This window comes from Ceratotherium simum, chromosome 10 (assembly GCF_057802395.1).
Source record: "Ceratotherium simum simum isolate JZ-2026a chromosome 10, ASM5780239v1, whole genome shotgun sequence".
Taxonomy (NCBI): Eukaryota; Metazoa; Chordata; class Mammalia; order Perissodactyla; family Rhinocerotidae; genus Ceratotherium; species Ceratotherium simum.
In genome coordinates, this window is record NC_141909.1 from 20,953,100 (window position 1) to 20,968,807 (window position 15,708).

The window sequence follows — 15,708 nt, forward strand, 5'->3', positions numbered from 1 at the left end:
AAATAGGACAAAGCACAGAAGAACTGGAGGGTCTTGTTGTATATACAAAGTGCTATACTATCTTTTGAAGGTAGATTGTGATAAGATAAAAAGGCATGTTGTAAATTCTAAATGTATTGGTTTTCGATTGTGTCCATAACAAATTACAAATTTAGGGACTTAAAACATCACACATTTATTATCTTACACTTCTGTGAGGCAGAAGGCTGTGACAGGCATCATTGGACTAAAATCAAGGTGTCAGCAGGGCTGCGTTCCTCTCTGGAGAATCCCCTTCCTGCTCATTCAGGTTGTTGGCAGAATTAAGTTACTTGTGGTTAAAGAACGAATGTTTTTTTTTCTGCCTGACTGTCACCTGAGGGTGGCTCACAGTTTCTAGATCCACCACATTCCTTGACTCGTGGGCCCTTCCTGCATCCTCAAAGCCAGCAGAGGCAAGTTGAGTGTTTCTCAAGCTGCATCTCTCTAACCCCGCTTCCATTCCTATAGTTCTCTCTTTGACCCAGCTGGAAACTTTCTGGATACTAAGGCCTTATGTGATTAGATGGGGCCCACCTGGATAATCCAGGCTAATTTCCCCATCTCTAGGTCCTTAGCTTAACCACATCAGCAAAATCCCATTTGCCAAGTAAATTAACACATTCATAGGTTCTGGGGATTAGGGCATGGGCATCATTGAGAGGCCAGTATTCTACTGCACTGGAATAATCATTAAAACTATAATAAAAAGTTATAGTAATAAATGATACAGATATGATCATGGATATAACTCCAAAATATATGAAGCAAAAACAGAACTAAGGGACACTAGATAAACCCACAATTACATTTGGAGATATCACCACTCTCATCACAACAGTTAATAGAACAAGTAGACAGAAAATCAGCAAGATATGGAAGACATGAATAGGGCCATCATCCAGATTGGCCCATTTGGCATTTATAAAACACCACACTCAACAATAACAAAATGCACATAATTTTCAAGTACCTTGTGCTAAATTTCAAGTACACTAGATAAACCATATGATGGGTCATAAAACAAAGCCTAATGCACCTCCAAGTTTGAGAATATAAAAGAGTGTATACCCTGACCCCATTGGAATTGCATTAGAAATGGACAAATGGTATCTAGAAAATCCTAAAGTAATTAGAAATTAAACAATGAAATCCTAAGTAACCTATGGATTAAGAAGGAAACTACAGAGGAAATTAGAAAATATTTTAAAAAGTTAATAAAAGTAAAACCTATCAAAATCTGTGGAATGCAGCTACAGAAATGCTTAAAATAAATTTATAGCTTTAAATGCTTATAATAGAAAAGAAGAAATATTTAAAAATAATGACCCAGGGTTCTTTAAGAAGCTAGACAAAGATGAGCATATTAAATCAAATTTAGTACAAGGCATGCAATAATTGTGATAGGAGCAGAACTTAATGAATTAGAAAGCAGACAAATGAAAGTAATAATGATAAAAAAAAACACAAGCAACGAAAAGTTAGTTTTTGAAAAGAGCAATTAAATTGACAAATTTTTAGCTAGACTGATCAAAGAAGTAAGAAAAGACAATTTACCAAAACTGACACCAGGAAAATTAGAAAATCTGAATAGCCCTATATTGATTGAAGAATTGAATTAACCGTTAAAAACAACTTCTCAAAGAAAACTCCAGGTTCACATATTGCTTCACTGGTGCATTCTATCAAACATTGAAAAAAGAAATAATATTGCATAAATTTTTTCAGAAAAATAGAGGAAGAAGGAGCACTTCTAAACTTGTTATTAGGCCAACATAACCCTAAAATGACACAAAAATGGCAAAATATGACACGTTGATTCCAGCTGTATATAGAAAGGATAATGCAACTTTACTAAGTAGGGTTTATCCTTGGGATGCAAAGATTGTATTTTAGCATTTGAAAATCAATCAATGTAATGTATCACTTAGTAAATAAAAGAGGAAAAAAATATGATGTTGCAGAGACAAAATATTTGACAAAATTCAAAACCCATTCATGTTTAAAAAAAAAAAAATAATTCTCAGAAACCTAAAAATAGAAGGAAAATCCCCCAACCTGATAAAGACCATCGACAAAAAATCTAGAGCTAACACCATAATCAGCTCTACAATAACAAAAAACACTCACTCCAAAAAAAAGCACAAAGGATATAGAAATATAAAACTAAGACAAGAAGAAATTGCTTAGTAAAAAGTAAGTTGAAACAAAATAAATGTTATTTTCATCATCTGAACCCTTGGTATTGAAAGTCTTGCTATGAAACCTCAGGATAAAAAATAGGTGAACTTTTGAGATATTTCTTGTTGGCTGCATCTTCATTATCTGAACTCTCATCACTTATTATCTAAAGTAAGTAGCTGATGTGTTCAGATAGTGATGGATGCTTGTACATCAGTACTTTAAAAAAAAAAGCTGTCTTAAATGCTCTGTAAAGAGACATTTTCAGACTGGAAATACATTTTCAACTATATGCACACCTCATACATAAGGATACACACAGGTTGAAACTAAAAATGGAAAAAGATATTTCATACAAACACTAACCAACAGAAAATGTTTCAGTAAAATTTTTAGAATAAGAAAAAACTGAAATGTAATTCCTTAGAGATACATTTTTAGGAAGTAAAATTCTCAATAAAAGCAAGGAATTTATTTCCATAAAAATCAGAATGTTGGTGACTTTTGGGGGGCACATAGAAGACATATGGAGTGTTTTGTTCATACGTCCTCCATTTTTGCTCTGGGTCTTGACTATACGGATGCATTGTTCTGTAGGTAGTATTTGTGTTATATTTCTAGTAAAAATGTTTACAACAAAGATGCACTTATGGGGATTCATCTCATGTCCTCTTTTGACTCACTCATTTGACCTACTTATATGACAGATGAATCGTGGAGTATGGATTATAATAAAGTTAATCAATTAGTTTCCTTACTGTAACAAATTAATGTAGCCCCTGGTACCTAAGGCAACATCAACTCCCTCGGCAATTTGTCATAATCTGGGGACCCTTACTGTCTCACAGTCCCATGAGATATTGTGCTGGTTTACTATGGGGTTGAACTCAAGCTCTGTATGCTCGGAACCTGTGTCCAATATGTAGGGCTCTTTCTCCACAGCCAGAAAACACAGGTAAAGGAATCGAGGAAAGGAAAGAGGAGTGGCTCCTTTCAATTTTTAGGCTAACATTGTTCCTTTCTGCCCTACAACCTAGTTTTGCTGGTTTTTAATTTTAGTTTCCTTAAATTGACTATTTCCTTAAGGAGTCACAATAATAATTCCTTTGGACTGAAATTTGAAATTGCTGTTTGCTACTTTGGGAATCCTCCTACCGAAACAGGCAATGAAAAAGATTAATCTACTAGCTGGGTGAGCTAATAGAAATGATAGAGATGATTTTCTTTTTAATGAGGAAAGAAGGATTTCATGTCTGTTGCTACTAATAAATGCAAAAATAGTGTGATTTGATCTCTTTCTGATTTCCTGACAGCCAGTTGTGATTCTCCCTGACCGTTGCCTCTCAGCACTTTGCATGGTCTTCTAAGGTTCTGATTCCCTGTCACAAATCCCATACTCATTAAAGAGTCATTGCTGACTAACAAACCTTCAACAGCCCTGTGAATTAGGTAAGTATTGAAGATAGTTACGCTGCAGACAAGAACACTACCACAGTCACTGCGTATCCTCTCTGTGCTTTTCACTGCATATTCAGATCTGTAACATCTTGCCAAGTGACAAGCTCTAGTTTCAACTTTATCAGATAAAAATTCTTTAGACTGTAAGTAACAAAAACCCAACTAGTAGTGGCTTACAACATCAGAAAGACATTTGTTGGGTATATAAAAAAACTTTATTATTATTATTATTATTATTATTATTTTGTGAGGAAGATCAGCCCTGAGCTAACTTCTGTGCCCATCTTCCTCTACTTTATATGGGATGCCACCACAGCATGGCTTGACAAGTAGAGTGTTGGAGCGCGCCCAGGATTCGAATTTGCGAACCCCGGGCCACTGCAGCAGAACCCACGCACTTAACCGCTGCACTGCCAGGCAGACCCCTAAAAAATCTTTTAAGATGGATTGGCCTAGGATTCATTCAAAAGTTCAATGATGTCGTCAAGGACTAGGCTATTTCTATCTACAGCACTGCCATCCTTAGTCATTGTGCTCAGACTTGACACCACACATCACGAGATAGCTGTCATAACTCCATGCATCACATTTGCATATAAAATAGAAAGGAAGAGAAATGCATGTAGCCAATGATCTTTCCTTTTATGTCCATCCCTTTTATAAATGGCTTTATGCACACTATCCTAAAAGATCCACAGTGACCTAAGTCAGATTACCCCACATCTCATTTTATAAATGAGTAAATTGAGGATGGAAAGGACAGGTTAGGCAAATCCTGTGAAGGAACCAGGATTTAAAAATCAGATCTTGATGCCAAAACTCATGTACATTGCAGTAAAATTATATAAAATGTTACTGAGTGGCCATAGATCTAATAGATGAGGCATGTAATAAGGGTAGAACAATTTGTGGTTAGGATACAATAGTAGGAATTTGGAGATAAAACTAGAATATAGGCATAGATACGGAAAAAGCATGATGAATGATGGGAGGAAATGCTATATAAAGATATTTCCATCTCAACTGTTAAATATGACACTCTGTCCACTCAGTATTCTTTGTTTTCCTGGTCAGACATGGGGGGCAAGAGCTGATTTGAGTTTCCTGTGCTTCAAATCTTTAGTGTCGGAGTTGTACTGGATCTATCATCCATACGTTTTTCTTATCTATCTTAAAAATATTTGTTATAATTCAGTGCCAAGAATGATAAGAGAAAGGTTAAGAAATGAGAATAACTCACCAAGCCAAGGGCAGACTCAGAATAAATGGCGATCTCTGTTCAGGAGAGGGCCAGATGACAATGGTTGATGATGAAATCTGGAGATAAAATCCAGTTGAGCAGTTTAGGACCTAGATATGAAAAACAAAGGCAGTACGCCTAAAGTGCAGCATGCAGTCCATAGATGGGAAATACAAACATGCCAGTGATATAGGCGTAGTGGAGAAAGAAACAACTAGTATTCTTTGGTTTTCCTGTAACAACTTGAGTCTTACTTTCCTATCTTCACACTCAGACGCTAAACCAAACAAAATAAAATTACAATACCCTAAACTGCAGCCCACACATAACGTAGAGGACGATTCCAAACAGAAGTCAGGGAATTCCTCTGGGTGCCTTCCTCATTTTCTGCCCGGACCCTCCATGTTCCTGCTCTGCCTTCAATTCCCAGTAGCTTTGCTTGCATTCCTTGGTTTTCCCTTCTTTGTTTGCCCTATTTTCATTTGGACTCCCATCTCCAGACTTCGCCTGGTGATGCTGACACAGAAATCTCAACTGGAGATCCTTGGTAAATATTGCTCTCTGTATTCCCCTTGAGTCAGAGACTATGCCCCTGCCTCCTCTTGTTATGACTCCACCCCCCCCCCAAATATTCCGTATTTGTACAGGGGGTTAATAGCATTATATAATTTATAAATAGTTTATGCAGATTAAATGAATTAATCTTTATATAGTGTTTAGAAGTACATAGTAAATCCTATACAAGTATTAACAAATACTTAAATAAATGGAGTAAAAATTGTACTAATGACAAAATATCTGTGGCTATCCTACTTGCCTACAGTAACAGACCACATCTTTTAGAGGAAGGAGTTTTCCTGAAAGAAACTGAACATTCTATTAGAATTAATCTTTAGAAAATAATAATCTTGGGCAATATACGAGGAATTAGGGATATATTCTTTGCATGAAATGGGAGGAGGACTCTCAGGACCAAGGATTGGTCTCTTTTTTCCTAGGATTCCCAAGAATAGAGAGGATCAGTTAAGTTTAGAAGTGGGGTCAGCAACTTCTGTACAATTAAATGGCAGATAAAAATGAGGGAAAACAAGATGTTCTTATAAGAGACATGAGGTTATGGCTCAGCATAGTTCTGCAGATCCTGGCTATGAGGAGTAGGGTCTGTAGACTAAAATTATCATCATTATCTGGGAGCTTATTAGAAATGTAATATGTTGGGGTTCCCCCTAGCCCTATTGAATCGAAATTGCTGGGAGTGGGGTCCAGGCATCTTTGTTTTAACAAGCTCTCCGGGTGATTCTTGTGCATGCTAACGTCAGAGAACCACTGCTCCTTGTTGCACTCTGCTTCATTATCATTGGACTGTCAGAAAATACACATGCAAAGTGGTGTCCAGGTATCAGTTTGTGGTTTAGAGATTAGGAGAGAGTTCACGATTGTGTTGAGGAGTATAGAGGAGAGCAGCGGCCCCTCTGGGTTCAGGTGGAGAAACAGAAGCAGCAGTTACAGAAAGAGAGTTGATGTGACTAGGTTGTTGGCTAACAACACAAACATCAAGTTTGTGGAAAATGAGAAAGCCTGGGAAGAACCTGAAAGATTTTTTTCTGAACACATGCAAGAGAACATTGAAAACTCTCACAGATTGCTGTGGTGAAAATTGTTGGTGGGATTATTTTTGACAAGTAGGCCGTCTGAGGCTCAGGTATTTATATCTTGGTTGTGAAGAGAAATGGGACCTTGTTTTCTAGTTGCAGAGGGATGATGCCTGGTACAGACAGCATCTTTTTACCTATCTATCAATTATCTATCTATCTATCTATCTTTCTATCTATCTATCTATCTATCTATCATCTATCTATCATCTATCTAATCTATTCACCTAATATCTAGCTGTCTATCTACCTGTCTGTCATCTGTTCTAAATGCCATTTTAGACTATAACTATATACTCTTTTTCTCTATTCTCAATCTTCCCCCTCTTCAGTTTATCTTTCACATTACATTCACAGCAGACTTTCTAAAATCCATATCTTATATATCTCCCCTTGCCTTTAGATAGACTGAAAACTAATTTGTATGCTAAATATGGCATTTTTTGATTCCTGATAATTTTTGGCCTCACATTTTACCAATCCTCTTACTTTTATCATTAGTAGATTGTTATCCAGTCTTACTGCATACTCAGACTTCCCAAGTGAGTATGTTCTCTCCGATTTTTAGGTCTTTTCAAAGTTGCATTCTCCAGTCCTTTCAAATAGAAAATTGATAATTTACTTTCAAGACTTAGGTCAGGTCTTGTCTTCCCCAAATAACTTTGCCACCCTAAAGATTGGATTAAGTACCCTTTCCTCTGTGTTTTCCTTGAACTTGTATTTAAATACATCACACTATCTTGTAATGGTCTGTTTACCTCTCTGAATACCTCATTAAATGGTAAGCGTCTTAAAAGCAAATATTGCATTTCATTCATTTATAGGCTCCTACTGCGTAAATCAATGCCTGGCTAGAAGAAGTTGCCCAAAACATATTTTATAAATAAACAAATGAATAAATGAATGAAAAAATAATGAATATTATGTCCTCTAATTAGTTAATATTATATGAGTACAAGGAAGAGTAGCTCCTTAGGCAGGCTCAGATTTCAGGCCAAACACTGGCTCAGGAATGGGTAAACCAAGGAACTTGAGCCAGCTCCATGTCTGCTCAATCTATATGATGTCAATCTTATGCTCCAATACTGTCAGTGTATTTAGGCCTCATTTGCCCATGTTCATGCTCCCTTCTTCATGCCAGTGAAGTGCTCTATTGTTTATTTCTAGTACCTCCTTTATTCGTGGTATTCTCCCTCTTTTTGAGGGAGAATACCATGAGTGTGTCCTCCACCATGTAATAAAACCCCTGCTAGTATCTGATAGACTTTTCTAAACTCCAAAAGCATAGCCGTCTTAGATTTCTGATTCTAAAATGACCCTGGGATTCCCATCACTGCACGACTCACCTTTCAGGGAACACCATCTCTCGTTTGATCCTTCTAATTTCTTCAACTCCAATTCCCTTCTGGCTTCAACTGCCACTAGCCCATTTATAAACACAATGCCCTGTGTGTGGATGTTATTTACCTGAGTCTGTCTATGGTGCCCACACCACCACTGGAAGTGAGTCTCTTTCTAGTTACTGCTTCTACGGCTCCACCAAGCCACCACAGTACAGCAGCAAACAACCTGATTGTCTTTGTATTTCTCTGTGACACTTAGAACTCACGACATGGCTCATTCCCAATAGCGTCTCAGCACATATTCTTTGAAGATTATGTGTATATATCTATATGTATAATTTTTTCTTCTGACTCAAACTGCCATTTAACTTCAAATAGTTAAAACTATTTCTCCATGTGGAAATGGTATTTTTTTTACTTGCATGATATTTTAAATATAGTATAGGTTTCAAAATCAGCTTTGTCATTTAATAGCTGTGTAACATGAGGTACTCACTTTATCTCTCTGAGCTTCATCTGTGAAATGGTCATAATAACAAATACCTCTAAAGGGTAACACTAAGATTGAGCTGGGTAGTATATGTCAAGTTATTGCCTCATAGAAGATACTATAAAATGATTACTCTCATCGGCACTATTGTCAATATTAGATAAATTGTATTGAGGACCTAGTTAGCACATAACAGGTCCTTATTGTTTTTTTTTTTTTTTGAGGAAGATTGGCCCTGAGCTAATATCTGTTGCCAATCTTCCTTTTTTCTTCTTTTTTGTCCCCAAAGCTCCCAGTATATAGTTGTATATCCTAGTTGTAGGTCCTTCTAGTTCTTCTATGTGGGATGCCGCCTCAGCTTGGCTTGATGAGCGGTGAGCAGTTCCAAGCCCAGGATCTGAACTGGAGAATTCTAGGCTGCTGAAGCAAAACCCACGAACTTAACTGCTGTGCCACTGGGCTAGCCCCAGATCCCTAATGTTTTAATATATAATGTATCAAATGTATGTTAATATAGTAATGTTACGTGTGTGTGTGAAATATATACCCTGTCTATATTTTTAATATATTAGTCCCAGCAACCTTGAGTTAGAATCTATAATTATTCCTATTTTATAGAACGTTAAATTCTACAGAGAAAAAATCACTTTTCCAAGTTTACACAGATAAATTTAGTGGAGAAAAGACTGGGGCTCAGGACTGTTTGACATCAATACCTGTGCTAATATTGGCTAATTGTTAAGCGCTAAAAGATTGAAACAAAGGATAAGAAAAAAAGAGAAACATGAACATTAAGAGGACGGTGAGAAAGAGGAAGAAAAAAATGAGGGATCTCATCTCATGTAAAGAAAATTCAGTCAATTAAAAATCATTATAAAAGCAGTTTTAATCTTATTATTTCATCATTTCATATATGGATGATATGCATGGATATACATAATTCTCGACTTGAACTATGTATCAGATTATACCATCTCATTCCTAAAAGGCAATTGGTAATTAATAAAGAAGTCTGGTATCTTGTATTAAAAATGTATCTTAATATGAAATTTCAGAAATTAATCAGTCCTTTAAACACAATAAGCTTTTTCAAAGGCTTTCCTGGTTTCATCCACATATAATTTAGAATGTAAGTAGTATAAAATGCACTGAGGGAAGTAATTTCAAATGAGCATGGTAAGGCAATGTTTGACTTTATTTAAAAGATAATAGCAAAGAATTAGAACTCTTAAAAATATGTTAATATGATTTGCATTGAAATATGCAAATATCATTTCCTCCTGAATAAAAAATATTTCAAAAATGTTTTAATATAAAATAACAATAAATTTGTGTGGCTTATGGTGCATCAGAATTTATAATACAAAACTATTTTCAAAGAACAAATACTTAAAAGTAATGCTGATGAAGGATCATTTAGGTCATTAATGATATAAGTAAATATAACTCCAAATAACAAATATTAAATGATGTTTATTGAAAGTTTATTTCCACTTATTTATTTTTTAACTTAAAATATGCAAGTTATTTTTAACTGAATGTGAAGATTTAATCTTTGTTAAGTGATGTTAGCTGTCAGAGCTGTGAGTTATTCAATTATATAGAGAAAATCCTCAGTTAATAAAAGTTTAATACAATCTAAGCTTCCCTAGACTATTAAATCTCACACCCATAATGTATCAAAAGCACACGTCACTGTTAGATATTCAAAGGTAATCTGTAGGCATTCTATGATAATAACGAATGCAAATCTCTGTAGGCATAAAAGGTAATACAAAAATCAGGTAGGGCGCATTATAAGCCAGGATGTCCAAACTTTATCTCACAGAACAGCTTCACTGCAACTAATACAATACCCCAAAAATGAATTAAAGGTACATAATGCCTAGGCACTTGCTTCTAATATTGGGTGGTAGCGAGCTTAGCCAGATAAAATAGAACTATGCTAAATGTGCACTCTTGGCCAGTTTAGATATTTGGCAAATTGCCTCTCCTTTAATTTTAGGGTGTATTTGAAGATAAATTTGCTTGTTGAAGTTTGAATATGTGTTGACCATGACACAATAGAAATGTGATAAATTATACCGAATGCTGCTAAGTAAAAATAAAATGTAGTCTACTTAAACCTGATAATGATTTTATCATTGACTAACACTTCTGAAAAAATATATATTCATTCATCTAACAAGACATTTACATTCTTTAAGAGAAGAGGGTATTAATAAAATGAGTAAATTAAATATTGGGCTTCATAAAATTTGTATTTTGATTCTAGGAAGGATATATAGGAATTTCAAAATATAACCTATGGCATAGTCATATAATGAATACATAAACACTAACATTTAGTCAAATAACAAATTTATAAGAATTGATAGTACATTATTTGAAAACATAATTGAGATGGTGATGAATGGAATTATTTAATTTAAAGTACTGGATCTTTCATTATGCAGCAAGTCATTGGTAAAAGCCATTTGACAAAAATGAAGGGGAATTTAACATATTTTTTGACTAAGTACAAAAAAATTGCTACTGCAGCTCATCAACAATGCTAAAGCGATTGTAGTTCATTAATAATTGCAGAAGTAAATTCCTTCTTTTTTAGTCTTGTTAAAAAGAAAGGACTGAGACAGAAGTAGAGAGTGAAGAAGAAAGAGAAGGAAAAGGGAAAGGAAGGAAAGGGAAGATGAGGAAGATAGAGAGCATGAGGAGGAAGGAAGAGAAAGGAAACTTGAATATTGCAACGTAGCATTGTTTAAAACCAAAGGCTTTGAAAAAATATAAACTCTAATTTGAATTCTAGATCAACATTAAAATGTGACTTAACAACATAACAAACAAAAATACTTTCCTCATCTGAAAATAGCTCGTAGGTGTCTATGAGAATTAAAAATATTATACCAATAAACACATGGTACACTATCTCAAGAAGTGGAAGCTTTGTAAAAACGGTAATAAAATCTTTGTAACCAGAAGGTTCTGTTTCAGCAGTGAGAAAAAGACAAAAATCTTTGCCCTCAAGGACCTTATACTCTCCTAATAGTTTCTTAGGACTGCTATAAGAAAGTACTACCATTTGGGTGGCTTAAAACAACAGAAATTTATTCTTTCACAGTTCTGGAAGACAGAAGTCTGAAATCAAGGTGTTGGCAGGGTCGATTCCTTCTTGGGGTCTCAGAGGGATAGTATGTCCCATGCCTCTCTCCTAGCTTCCAGTGGTTGCTGGCAATTCTTAGCATTCCTTGGTTTATGGTAATGTTAACTCCAATCTCTGTCTCCATCTGCACTGGGCATTCTACCTGTGCCTTTTCTCCTCGTCTTATAAGGATATTGGATTAATGATCCACGCTATACCAGTACAACCTAACCTTAACTAATTACATCTGTAATGACCCTATTTCCAAATAAGGTCACATTCAAACGTTCCAGGAAGGACATGAATTTGGGGGGCACTATGCAACCTAGCAAATCTCTGTAGTGGATGGAAAGAAATAATACACAAAATATGTGAAATAGATAGTGTATTAGATAATGCTAATTGCTGTTAAGAGAAGAAAACACGAAGGGAAAGGGAGTGTTGTCATCTTGAATAGAGTGGTCAGGCAAGTTACACTTAAGGAAAGACATAGAAGATGTGAGAGAGTGATGTTTTGTGAATAAATATACAACCACGTGATGTATCAACTAGTAAATGTGCAAATACTTCTTAGAAATCAAACTACTACTTCCATGTTCACAATAGCAAAATCCTAACTATCCTAACTACGCTAGACTCTTTAAACTTTTTGCCTTTGCAACTTAATCAGCTAAATCTTTGAAGGGGAATATTGATACTGAATGACAGGCTTACTTCTCTGCGTCCCGTTACCTCCCCTATCTTGGTCACTCAAGACCTGGCTGCCTTGACATCTCTAAACTGAAACTTTTATCTCCTCTCGAATTGCCTAAACTATACCGGCTTCTGTCTCTCAGAAGCCTTTATCTGTCCAGATTCTCATCAGTCTTTCTCTCCATGGAAGAAACAGCAAATGCCCAAGAGGAAGAGCGGTGTGCAGAAAATTGCACTCTGCTCAATGAGCTTCTGTTCTCATTGGCATCTGGCCCCTAAAGTCCAGGTTGCCTTGGAAGCTGTTTTTTGTATTTAAAGTTTTATCTATTTGAATCCACTTCAATGGTGGAGATTTTAGTCTTCTCTGACTTTTTGCTATTAAGTGAAAGTTGAAGTGCTATTGAACATTGAAAAAAAATTCATTATGATGTCTTTGTTATCATCGGATTCTCTCTGTTTTATCTTTCTTCCCCCCAACCCAAACTAATTTTGTGATACTCCCTGCAGCTTACTATTCTCTAGCTAGATCTTCTTTCAGTACTTTGAACATATTAGGTTTTTCTCATATTAGGATATTTGCCCATGTGTGTCCTCCTTTGCTGGAAATATCTCCCTACCTGGCTCTTTCTATAGCTTTTTACTGGTATCCTTTATATGTCAGCTAAAATATAAAATTTCATTGGGAGACCTATCCTGGCATAAGTTTTAGGTAAAGTAGACACTCTCACACACCAGTTATCTTTCTCACATACTTGGTTACTTTCATTAATAAAACTTATTATGACTTCTATTACATTATTGATTTTTTCTTACTTATCTCCCAGGATATGAGATTGCCATGAAACAAGACACTGTTTTCATGATTTTCCACCGTATTACCAGCTCCTGCTACTGCGCTTGATATAGGCATTAAAAAAGCCTACTGAACGAATGAAACATGAGCCTATTCAGATACATAAATGTATCATTATTTTGTGTAAAATTAAATTTAACGCCATTCATCATTTAAGAATAGTAAGAATTAGATTCAAGCAATATAAGAACCTCTGTTTCAGAAGCTAAAACAAACTCTTCCTCTTCTCGAGCTATCCCATGGAATCATGCAACCTCTAAAATATTGGGAAACTATTGAGGAATTTTGAAGCAATAATAATTAAGGAAGTTTTATAGTTATGTGAGTGGAGATTAATGATTTTAATTTACTAATAATATTTTTTTGAAAAGGCAGGGGCATAAAATAATATAAATATCATATATGCATTTTTTTAGGAAATGTACATTTGTTTTCTTAATTGACAAATTAAATATGTTTAAGACCTTGTTTTCTACACATTCCCCAAATTTTAGCTTCTACTCATCATGTCAACAATGTATTTTAGAGGCTCTGTGCTCTATAGCTTCTCAATGTCCGTTAATCAACATTTTATCCCCAAAATATGTATCTTTACTCACGCTTCTCTCCGAGTTGTCTTCCATCATCTTCCAATCCCCAAAATGTTTACATTCATTCACTAAATATTTACATAGCAAATGCAAAGTGCCAGGATGATGCTAAATTCTAGAGACAATATGGTGAAAACAATATTATCCAGTTTCCACACTCACAGAGCTTATACTTTTTTAGTTGAGATGGACATCAACAGAAAATATGGCTTAAAATAGGAAATGTAATTGCAAAAAGTAATATGAAGGGTAAGTGCATATTATTATGCAATACTTAAAAATTTCACATTATCAAGGATGCTGAGAAAATCTTCTTTAGGTAATTAACATGTTAGTTAATATAGTATTTAATTAACTCCAAGATGCTATGTGTATAGAGGTAAAATTATTTTATACTCCAAGAAAGAAAATGTCTGTAAATTAAACTTTAACACTGTTCTTTATGATCTACAATTTTTATTTTATACTTATTAAAAGAGTTGTTTAGATGTATTTAGATAGTTTTTTAACACATAACTCTTGTGCATATATAAAAAGGAAAGAAGTCTTTAAACTTTTTCAATTGAGTTTGACTTTTCTAAATTATTTCTTATTGTCATCAGCAACATTTTTTTTCCACATAATGTAATCGTTCATGCCATCAAAGGATTGTTGGAACAATCCTTTCTGGCACAATCCAAAAATTGTTGGTGATGTAACATTTCTTAAAATAGTACTTCATCTATTTTTCTTAAAATATTGCTTCAAGTCTTTTTTTCCCCAGAATGCTTTTCCAAGACACAGAACCCCTAGTATATAAATATGGATGCTAGTATTTCCTTATTTCTAAAATCACTTTTTCATTTTTTTCTCAATAGATTCCCATATATCTAAAATTGAAGCCCCTTCTGCTTAAGGCACAGGAAATCTCTGACAAATTGATATTCTCGTTTTAAAGATGTTCCTCAGCAATGCGCTACCAGCCTCTCATTACTTTAAAATGTCTTTCATCTCTTCTGTGGGATTTGCCTAATTCTCCTGTCTTTAAGTTTCTTTGCTCAGTTTATAATAGGCCATATTTTTGCATGTATCTCAATAACAAAACATAACAATGTTTCATCTGCTTGCAGGCATTTTCCTTGGTTTCCATTGAGCACTCGGTTCTTTCGTTGAAAGAAATTATTAAATTGTAACTAACTATCATTCCTGCAATGGTTATTGGTTTCATTAATATCAAGTTGTTGCCTACTATTCTGTGTTAATGACTTTCTTCATTAAAATGACTTAGTATTTCAATCTAATTTATAGTGTCATCCTTTAAAAGACATTGGAAAAGCAATTAAATGCAACAGGTATATAACAACAGTGCACATAATTCAATTGAAATATCAAAAATATGAAAAGCTGTGACCAAGTTCGTATATCACACACATGCATAGATAAAATAAAATTATATTCTGACAACCAACAGCAGTTGTGCAATGCCATGGATTTAAGAGGTATTCCATTGTCAGAGATGTTAAAATATGAAAACTATGGGCATCAAGAAAGTGAAGAGGAATTCTGCTTCTATTTAGGATTTAGAAAGTTGCATTAGACCATTGCTCGCATTAAGAGCAGTGGCTGTTTTCTTCCTTGTGGGCATATCTGATTTGGAGCACTATTGGAAGATCAAGCTTGCCACCTATAAAAAGACTCTTCTAGGGGAAGTAAAATCAGGGAAGTTTTTAATGGCCTTGTGACCAGATTAGAACACATGACTGGTTTCCCCATCTGACGTTTTCACCCTTGGGGATATTGCAGAGTGCTCAGGAGACACTTGGGGGACTGAGCTGGAGAGACAATTATCCAACACTTCTGTCATCAAGATATTTAAAACCACTAGTGAACTTCTGTCAACTAAATATACAACCCAGCCCTGACCTAGCTCAATTCCAAATAGATCAAAGTATTCAGCCATCTTACTCTATTTTCCTAATAGAAGCAGCAGGTTGACCTCTCTGTGGAAAGAAATAACATAAATTCAGTTCCAAGATTCTTTTATATAGAAAGGCTAACATACAGAGAAGAAG

At 35.0% G+C, this 15,708-nt stretch overlaps 1 long non-coding RNA gene across 2 annotated transcripts in view; it reads right to left on the bottom strand.

The window, feature by feature from the left end:
- LOC147916071 (uncharacterized) overlaps positions 1-15,708 on the bottom strand; it is a 38,989-nt gene that overhangs the window by 2,501 nt on the left and 20,780 nt on the right. Inside the window, exons 1-2 of one of the 2 annotated variants that reach the window (XR_015553392.1) lie at positions 7,039-7,150; positions 4,898-4,974 (exon numbers count right to left, since the gene is read on the bottom strand). This is a non-coding gene — a long non-coding RNA (uncharacterized LOC147916071). Of the gene's footprint in view, positions 1-4,897; positions 4,975-7,038; positions 7,151-15,708 lie in introns of those variants that run through there. The other variant, XR_015553391.1, reaches the window with a different exon arrangement.